Source organism: Momordica charantia (assembly GCF_013281855.1).
Source record: "Momordica charantia cultivar OHB3-1 chromosome 7 unlocalized genomic scaffold, Mcharantia_2.0 BLBB01000007.1, whole genome shotgun sequence".
NCBI classification, from domain to species: Eukaryota; Viridiplantae; Streptophyta; class Magnoliopsida; order Cucurbitales; family Cucurbitaceae; genus Momordica; species Momordica charantia.
Window position 1 is genome coordinate 18956643 of NW_028275165.1, and position 11190 is coordinate 18967832.

Sequence of the window (11190 nt, forward strand, 5' to 3'; positions counted from 1 at the left end):
CGCAGTCTCGTTCTCTGTTAAAAACCTTCTCAAGTTTTCTGCAACTCTTCGTATTTCGCGCCTCTCTCTCTCTCTCTCTCTCTCTCTCTCTCTCTTCTTTCTGTTTGAATTAGTCAACAAAATAGGACAGTTCGGAGAACCGAGGAATGTTTGTACTTTGTTGATCTGAAACCCAACAATTTGCCGGAAAACAGAGATTTTTTTAAGAAAAAACAGAGCAAAAGACATCTAAATGCCAAAACTACGTACGTTTTTAGCTGCAAAATTTGACGAATTTTATGGAGTTTTGTGACTGTCGACACCTAATTATTCTTCCTCTGTTCTCGTTATGTTTTGTTTTTCTTCTCCATTCCAGAGTTGAGCGATTAAACTAATCCTATTTCCAGTACTGTTTTGTTTTCTTTTATCATAGCTCCTCAACATTTCAAGTACCCAAATGTGCCCTCAAAATAGGGATTCCAATCATAGTATTGTAAATGTTCCAATTACGAATTTCTATACTTATAATAAGGAGTTTCTACAGTGTATATAATATATATTAAAATTTTACAAATATAGGTACATTCTAAAACAATAGAGACTAATCTGGACCTATTTGTCCTCCTGGATGCAATAAAAAATTAATATTTTATTTTGAGAGTAGAACCAAATAATTTGAAAATATTAAAACGATAGAATAAAAAATTAACATTTTGAGAGTAGATCTGTTAAAATGAACCAAAAAGTATTTAAATCATGCGATTTAATTATATAGTTTAATGAATTTTATGTTTTTTAGAAGTATATTATATGTGTGTGGTTTTTTTACTTTTTTTTTTAATTTATATGTTTTTTTTTTGTTTAACAATATATTGGTCCACTTTTAGATACGTTAAAATTCTCAATGAAGGTAGGGACTTTGTGGAGACCCATTTGAAAATTAAGGAATCTCTATTTTAGATTGAGATAAAATTTTGTTTTGTTTTCTTCAAGGTTCACCCTTTTGAATTTGACTCCACATTCATTCTAAAGAATGTTTAATTTATGTCTCGTGTAATAGTATTTAATTTTAAAAATTTGTCGATCTAAACATAGTTCGTAAAATTCTCAATTAAAAATTTTGAATATTCACTATCAACAAAAGAAAAATATATTTAAAAATTTAAAATTGAGAAAATAAAACGAAAACAAGATTTATATTTTTTCAAGAAATTACATTATAAGGCATAAAGTATTCAATTTTTTTATTTAAAGTTTGGAGGAGAGATTTATATCTTCGAGAGGTAAATATTTTGACCTATTAAATTATTCTTGTTCACATAAAATATCTACATATATCTTTATAAATTGAAGCAATGTATGTCAATAGTAAAGTTTAATTTATATTTTCAATATATCATAAAATTATTAACAAAAAAAAATCAACAAAAATATCACCGTATGTGAACACGAATATTAATAAAGTTCTGACTTTGATATCTCATAAAATGAAATAAAAATAGTAAATGGAAATGAAAGCAGACAATAATAAAAATAAATTAGAAGCTTTTGAGTCCTAAATTGAGAGTTTTGTTTAATAATTCCAAACTTTAAAAAGTATTTAACCGTTCCTAATTTTTTTTATTATTAATATGGGGATTTTTTTATATTATTAATAGGTTTGTAAACTTTAAAAAGTGTCAAACAAAACCGTAAACCTTCAATCTTTTATCAACATATTTATGAAGTTTCTAAAGTGCATAGCTAAGAAGTTAGAGATCCTTTAGACACAAAACTAAATATTTAGAATTATCTGTTAGATACAGAGTTAAAGTTTAGAGATTTATAAAATACTTTTTATAAAAACTCAATAACCAATTTAGATATGTATTTTTAGAGAACTATTATATAATCATAAATTGAGGGAGACAAATATTATAGTGGTGGGAAAAAACGAGAGAGGAGCAATGTAGAGTCCATTTAGTAACGTATCCGTTTCTTGTTTTTCATTTCTAATTTTATTAAGAAATCTAAACGTTCGACAAACTATTTATGTGTCTTGTTTCTCAATTTTCAGAAACAATCTCAAAATTGTATAGAAATTTTAAAACCAATACAAACAAGTTTCTTGTGTATTGTTCACATGTCCAATTTGTTCCAACATAAATAGAAGTTTAGTTTTATCATTCTTGAATCCATAAAAGTGGAGAGTCATGCAATTCTATTTTTCTTTATTAAATAAGAAGAAACAGAAACAAAAAAACGAAAACGTTACCAAACGGATCCGTAGGAATCTCGTTTTCATTTATTAATTGAATTCAATACTAAAACCAGATGCAATAATACCCCCTACCCCATAGTCCCTACGTCGTCTAATGCCAATACATATATATATATCCCTTTCATCATGTAACCCAATACCCGTAGTTGCAACGTCCCAATTACAAGAGGAGCAAAGCTCTACTAATGAGTTATATATATCCCTCTCGAGAGTCAAGTGGGCCTGCATAAAGAAATTAAGTTCTTCTTTTATTCTTTCTTTGACATAATTTATCCATCTTTATAAATTTGAACCAGAGACTTTGTCTTTGAAGTAAACATCATACCTACATTCTAAAAAAAAAAAAATTTGGTTCAATTACAAAATTGATTCTTGAACCTCGTAAGTGTGTCTAATAGATCTTTAAAATTTCAATTTTGTGTTCAAATCGTAAAAGTGTCTCATAAATTTAAAATGGAAGGATCTACCTACTAGATGCAACATTATAAGTTAAAAGAACTTGTTAAATACGAATTCGAAAAGGTACCATGGATCCGATGATGGGGAATTGATTAGAAATGAAGGTGGGAGGTGATGGGGGAGCTGAAAATTGAGTGATGGAATAGAAAGAGGGAGGAGTTTGAAAATTTGTAGATCATAGTGGAAAGGACAGTGAGTTGATAATCCATGGTATTAATTAAGAGGAGCAAATGGATGTGTCCCAAGTCCATATCATGGATCCAAATTGGCAATATGCCATATCTGCCCTTCTTTATTCAACTTCAATTTCAGTGGAATCTTTGAGTATCTCCATTACATTACCCCTACCAATATATGTATTATATTCATATGTAATAACACTGCTCAATAAGCATGCTTATATACGTGTCGTCTGCATTTGGGTATATGAAATGACTTGTCTTTTTCAAGTCATTCGCGGTGGCTAATGTGATCGAGAGGTTGTAAGTTCAAATATTACTTATTAGTGAATATATATATATATATTCTCAAAACAATTGAATTATGAGTTCGAGTTTGTCTCGTAGATTTCTAAACTACGAATTTTGTGTCTCATCTTATATTTGACCTATTTAAAATTTTTATAACCAAAGTTTAAAGACTTATTACATACCAAATTGAAAAGTGGTAAATCTGTTAAAACACTTTTAAAATTTAGAGACCTATTACCTGACCACTAGATCAAACATTTTATCCGAGAACAAGATATGACAAATTTGAGTTGCTAAATTATACATTTTGTCCAAAGCTAAAATATGGTAGATTTGTGGCCACGTAAACTTACTTGATACCCAAGTGTATTTGGATTATAAAGCATGAGATTTTGTGAGATAATTATCCATAAAAGGGAGGTCGATATCTTTTATTTTTATAGTGGAATTCTTCTATTATTATTTGTAGTTTAACCCGAACGAGTTAGATATATGAAAGAGTCACGTAGGACAGTGCCAAAGATGTCATTATTTTGTCACTCATAAGAACGAGGAGGAAACAAAACAAAACAAAGACAGGTAGGTTCAAGTTCCAATGCGTATGTTTTTTCTACTTCTATATAGGGACTCTCCAATTACCATTACTACAAATCTTTACCACAATTAAAAGCATTTATCATCAGAGTTTCACTCATACTCGTGGCTTCAAAACGCGCTTCCCCAAACAAAACACCAAATTCAAAAGCAGAGAGGATTATTACTTTACATTAATACTTTTTTCTTTTCCAAAAATAGAGTACTATTATAGTTGATCTGATCAACTCAGTTGGAAAAAAACTCAATTACAAATTATTTTGTTCAATACTAACAAACAACTTTAAATCATCCATTCACTCAGTTACATATATATATAAACCATGTATATATTTTAACAAACAAGGTGGTTTTAGAGGAAACGACGTACGATGAAAACCAAATAATTTATATGGAAAACTCTCATCGAAGAAAATTTACCGTGTGAGAAATATTATAATCATACCTAAAATTCTCTACTCGATCACAATTATAAGAAAAACCTCTTTCACAATTTTATACCACTAATACAAATATAATTAATAGGCTAAACTTAAAGTGTTTCTAATTAGAACAATAAAACTCAAAGTTAATGAACATCTTTTATATTATATTGTTTTATATCTTCCACACATGAGATTTGTACTCTTTTAACATTTTGCTAAATTTGACTTTTATAACTGGTTCTTGCAAAACATACACACATACGCATACATACTAATATTCGATTGCTAGTGACCAAAGACAAAATTCTCTTGATCTAAAACTATGTTTAAGAATATTTTTGACGACATGATAGTAACGCCATTTTTATCACGATCAAAATACTTTTCACTCACGATCGTTATATTTGAGAGAAATATGGACATGTAAGTAGCGAGTACTTGTTAAAGAAAAGACTTCAAAAGGACTCTAAAAAGTGTAGAACAAAATATCAAAGTAATTTATGGGTTGAAATTGTTATGAATCAAATAGTTTTCCAAATATAATGTACACAACTAACAAGAGTGAAAAAAAGGAGGGGGAGGGGGGGGGGGGCCCAGTAGTGAGTAATCAAGGTGGGCTAGAGGAGCAAAAAAGCCGTAATAGAAAAAAAACCAGGGCCACACCAGACGTCACGCAGCGTACAAATCTGGACTCGACACATAAATAAATGATTAAAACAAGAACGATTTTGATTCTTTAAAGTTCAAAGGAAATCGAAACCCGAGAAAAATTAAAGCAACCCCAACAAGAACAATAACAAGAACAAGAATCAGAAGTACTACGTAGTAAAGATGGCAATAATTCTGCACAAACCCCAAAAGCTTTTCCAATTTGCAGGCCCGCCGGCGAGTGGGTGCGGCGGCGCCGTACAGATTGCGAGAGATATATGGATGGTAATAATGAGATGGGACAGATTTTATATGTGAACTCTATTTATATTTGCCCTGTACCGGCTGCTGGCTGCTTCCATTTCTTTTCGATGTGGGATTTGACCGCGATACAGTTTCTGCACTGCAATTTAATGTCAAATGCTTTCTTCTTCACTCTGCATTTCAACTTTGATTTGATTTGTTCCCCTTCCCATCGCGTTTTCCAAAGTATTTTTTCTAAGATTATAGTTGTATTTGTGGCCCATTTAATCATTGGGCCTCCCCTCTTAACCTAGCGAGCCCATCACCCTATTGGGCTTGTTTCGCTCCAAGTATACCCGTTTAGTCTCTGAACCTTAGTTTATAATAATTTTATCCATTTACTTTTAGATTTTTAATAATTTAGTCACTCAACTCTATTATGTAATAATTTGGTCCATGTAGTGTAAAGTTTGTAACGATTTAGTCCCTACTCTGAAACTTTTTGTTAAGTTTCTTATATATGTCGATTTATCGATGAAAGACTAAATGTGTTTACAAATTTGAATGTGTTGCTCATAGTTTAGCTAGGAAATTATGTATTTAGTTGATTTCGAGTAAATTTAGTTATTTAGTAGTGTAAGTGAAATTAATGAATTTAATAACATTAACCTATTAACCTACTAGAAACAAAGTGGAATGTTAACAAACTTATTAAAATTTCTTAAACTACGAGTGTTAGACTGACATAATCTTAAAAGTTAAAAGAATTGGTTGGGAACTTTTTTAAAATTCAAAGACTTGCAAGACATTAACTCTAAACATTTGGACTTTAATCTAACTAAAACTTTTAACAATGTGGAAACATAACACTATTTTAACTTGTTTACGAATATAATATTATCCTATTAATGAGTGATTAAATAAAATTTTAGAACTCTATCCAATAATTGATTGGATTATAATAAAAAAAACATTATAATATATGAAAAAGTGCTTATTACAGAACATACTCATAATTTTAATAAAAAAAAATACCTAAATCTCAACATAATTCAATTGACTAAGGCAAGCGGTACCGATTTCAACTCTCTCAGAAAATAATAAAATAAAGATTAAAGAAGTTTGTTTCCTTTTTCTGAAAGAACTATTATTTTCAAATTCTAAATTGGAAAAGAATAAAGAAGAAAGAAAGAAAAGAAATTTGTCACCAATAAATATAAAGAGTGGATGGAAATGGCCATCACTCAATCTTTTCCTTTATTTTGAGATATATAGCAATTTTAGGCTTTAATATTCGCTACAAATCCCTCTAAATTTTCTTTCGTACATGTAATTAATTTAAAGTTGCAATATGTTTTTCATATCATAATTTTTAGTAATTCCTTTACATGGAGCGGTTAGGCGAGGCGTGTCAGAAACATTAATGCAATATCGAAATGATGATATTTGATTTTAGGTGATCACAATAACAACTTTCTTTTACCGTTCGAAGGAAGGGCGCGCAGCGGTGTGATTACGATCTCGAGACGCGCCTCTCCAATGATCGGATTCTTCGCCCTCGCCGATCAACTTTGATTTCCCCTTCCCCAAGACAACTTCCTTATAAGAATATTTCCCCCTCCCCAGCACAGCTTTTACTTCCGATCATTCTCCTTCCGATACAACTTTGATTTCCTCCGACTCCGATCGATCTACGTCCCTTCCTTTCTTTTCCTATCGTCCTACGCTTAACTTAAGGGATTGCATGATTGGACCATGGCCAACGACTCGAATCGAAGTGAGGGAATCAATTGGGGCAAAGCGGCTCTAGACTTCGATTTTCTTTTTCGAGCGACTTCGATTAATTCCTCCTTCCTATCGTCCTCAGGTTTAGGGATTATTGGCTTGTCTGGCGGGAGAGTGGTAGACGAATATGACGTTTTCGATCGGTTCAGATCTAGCCCCAGATGAACGCATACTTTGAATTGAACTTGTAAATCCTTTCTATTGTCTAGATTTGGAAGGAGGATGAAGAAATGATTCAAATTCTTTTTCACTGTTTGCCGTCCAGATTTTAGTGTGAAGACATGCAGCGGAAGTTCTCAAACCGCAGTGACTACCTCGCTTGGTAAGTTCTCTAACTCCTAATCTTACTCTCAAATATTTATTCATTTTTGTTCAAACTTTCATCTTTATTTCTTATTAAAAATATTTTTCATTTTCAAATTTTTCCCTCTCTTTATTTTTGGTTATTTACTCTCTAAAATTTTTCTCAACCTTTCTCTAACTTAGTTTTTAAAAAATATCTACTATTTTTTCTTCAAATGTTCTTTCAACCCTTTTCTTCCAAATCTTTAACTTTTTATACTTTTAATTTTTCTTTTCTTTCTCTCTCAAAATTTTTTTGAACCTCTCTCTAGTTTCAGTTTTTTTGAAATTTACTTGTTATTAAAAAATCATTTTACAAATATTTATTCATTTTTCTTCAAACTTTCATTCTTTATTTCTTCTTAAAAATATTTTGCAATTTCAAACTTTTTCCTCTCTTTATTTTTGGTTATTTAACTTTCTAAAATTTTTCTCAACATTTTCTAACATATTTTTTTAAAAAAAATTTACCTGTTTTTTCCTCTCGTTCCATAACTTCTTCTTTCAAAATTTTTTTCCTTTCAAACTTTTTCTTCCAAATCATTTACTTTTTTTTACTTTTAATTTTATTTTTCTTCTCTCTCAAAACTTTCTGAGTCTCTTTCTAATTTTGGGTTTTTTAAATTGACTTATGATTAAATAATCTTTTTTCTTCAAATTTTCATCTTTATTTCTTTTTTAAAATATTTTGTAATTTAAAACTTTTTCCTCCCTTTATTTTTTATTTTTCGCTAGAACTTTTCTCAATCTTTTCTATATATTTTCTTTAATTTATTACTTTTTTCTCTTGTTTTCTAACTTTTTTTGTTTCCAAAATTTTTTTCGAGTTGTTTCCCACCGAATTTTAAACTTGATTTACTTTACAATTTGTTTTTCTTTTCTCAAATAGTTCTCAACGTCTTTCTATTTTGATTTTTTGAAATTTACTCAGATCTAGGTTCATTTTTTCTTCAAAATTTCATCTTTATTTGTTTTAAAAAAAAATTTACAATTTCAAACTTTTTCCTTTTTTATCTGTTTGGTTATTTACTGGCTTAAAATTTTATCAACGTTTTTCTATATTTTTTTTTTCAGAATTTACTACTTTCCTTTTCCCTTGTTTTCTATCTTTTTTGTTTCCAAAATTTTTTTCTAGTTGTTTCTAGCTTTTTCTTCCAAATTTTAAACTTTATTTACTTTTAATATTATTTTTCTTCTCTCAAAATTTTCTCAACCTCTTTCTAATTTTGGTGTTTTGAAATTTACTTAGGATTAAAAAAAAATTTGCTAAGATTTATTCATCTTTCTCCAAAACTTTCATCTTTGTTTCTATTTAAAAATATTTTACAATTTCGAACTTTTTCCTCTCTTTATTTTTGGTTATTTATTCTCTAAAATTTTTCTCAACCTTTTTCTTACATAATTTGTAAAAATATATTACTTTTTTCCCTATGGTTTTATAATTGCTTTTCCTTCCAAATCTTTAACTTTTTTTTTACTTTTAATTTTGTTTTTCTTCTCGCTCAAAATCTTCTCAGCCTCTTTCTAATTTTGGTTTTCCAAATTTATTTAGGATTAAGAAAAACTTTTTGCAAATATTTATTCATTTTTCATCAAACTTTCATCTTTTTTTCTTTTTAAAAATATTTTGCATTTCCAACTTTTTCCTCTTTATTTTTTTGTTATTTTCCCGCTAAAACTTTTCTCAATCTTTTTCTATAATTTTTTTTTAATTTTACTATTGTTTTTTCTATGGTTTTCTAAGGAGCCGATAACATTTGGTTTTTGGTTTTTAGTTTTTAAAAAACATTTGATAGCCAATTCAATTTTCTATTTTTTGTTTTTTTAAAATCATGGTAAATTTCAAAAAACAAAAAAAAAACAGTTTTTTGTTTTTCAAAATCTCATTTTTTTTCTTCTAATACTCAACTTTTTTTTCTTTCTCATATTTATCTCAAAAAAATTTATTTTTCACTCTAAAATTTTTTTATTTTTAAATTTCTCCCTACAAACTTTATTTTTCTCTCTCTAAAATTTTCATATTTTCATATTTATTTGTTTGGGTGTTTTGAATTCAAAATAAATGAGAGCGCAAGTGTACACCCGTCACAAGTAGTAAAAACGGAACGAGTATTCCGAGTATCGATCCTCAAGAACAAATGAAGTATTTTTATAGGAAATGTTAATGATCGGAGACTTTGTAATTGAATTTGGGGTGACAAATAATAAGGATAATGTTGGTTTTGATATTTAAAAACTCAATGCAATAAACTCAGTCCAGTTACTTCAATTACCTAACAATATACAAACTTTTTCCAACTAGGCGCCAGGCGGCTCTCATAAATTTTCTTCGGTTTTATTTCGTCATCTTCTTATGTCTAAGTGATTTTGAAGGTTTAAGTCCATTCCTAATATGTCTATTAGAAAAAAGAACTTAATTTAGTAAGAACCAACTGTAACCTTAGGTCGAGGTCCTATGTCTAGGCTACCCGAGCGAAATCTTTATGTCTAAAGTATTCCTCTCTAAAGTTAAATCAGTAAAGTTGTGAAAATGTATCAACTATTGATGTTTGGTTAAAATATTAATTGGCCAAATCAAGTTCCAACTTATGGAAACAACTTTAAGTGATAAAATAGGAGAAAAACGCCTTTTGCCTCGTTGGATTTTAAAAAACTTTAACTAACTATCCATAACTGGGCTTGGGAGAAATAAATTTAGCTCATGATGATAAAGAAAAAACAAAATTTAATGTTCATGGAAGTAGACGACATAATTAAAGGATGAGTAGAATTAAAACAAGCTGGAAATTATGGAGTTGTAACCCGAATGACCCTAACCCGTTCTCGTTCAAGATTGAGGAGCAATACTCAGTCAATTCCACAAGGTTGTGTGATTACAACTTCGTAATGAGAATGAGAGAGATGAGAGTAACAAATAACTTGCTGGAATTTTAATTAAACAAGACTAAAACTTACAATTGAAGAATAATAAGCTGGAAAAATAAAGGGAAAACTTGAAATAAGTAAGGTTAAAACAATAACAACTCAAGGGAAAACGAAAACAAGCTGAGAAGTAAATGTCTAAAGCTGAAATGATCACTCCGGGATGATGAATGAAGAGAATTTTATAGGGACTTCAAGGTGGTTAGGAGGTTGAGAGCTTTGTGAAGAGCCATCCATTGCAAACATCTTTTGGTTGGGTACTTGTTGAATTGACAACCTTTAATGCATGGACGACACGTGGCAGAGCTTGGGAAGGCCTCAAATCACACCAAAACGTGCGTTTTACATTAAGGGCAATCTCGGGATTGGGGAAGGCGTCAGACGCCTAGCTCGATATTTTTCTGCACAAAAGTGTAATTTCCGTTAGAAATCAACTCTAAATGATGTAAAAATGTCATGTGTGCATCTATAACCTAAGATAACTTAAAATGAAAGGTTTTGGATACTATAATAACCTTAAAATACGGTTTCCGAGTTTAAAACATTAGAAAACAGCACACATTTAGCTTTTTTTTACCCTTATGAACAAGGGAAATCATTATTGTTATTTGTCTCTCTCCAAATTTTTTTGTATTTTTGTTTTTTTTCTAACTCATTTCTCTCTCTAAAAATTTAATATTTTTGTTAACTATTTTCTCTCTAAAATTTCAAATTTTATAACTTTTCTTACTGTCATCTATTTTTTTCTCTAAAAATTATATTTTATTTTTTTGTTCAATTTTCTTTTACTGTAACTTTTATTTATCTTTGTATTTATTTATTTTATATAAAAAATATATTTTGAATCTAGTTTTTATCTCTAAATTTGTTTTCACTAATTTTTCTCTTTCTTTGTAATTTTTTTTCTTTAACATATCTTTTCCTCTAGACTTTATTTTTTTCTCCAAAATTTTTATCTTTTTGTCTTAACTTTTCTTTCACTATTTTTTTTATAAATATTTTTATTTATCCCTCTAAAATTTATCTTCCAAAAGTTTACTTTCATCTCTATATTCATGTCTCT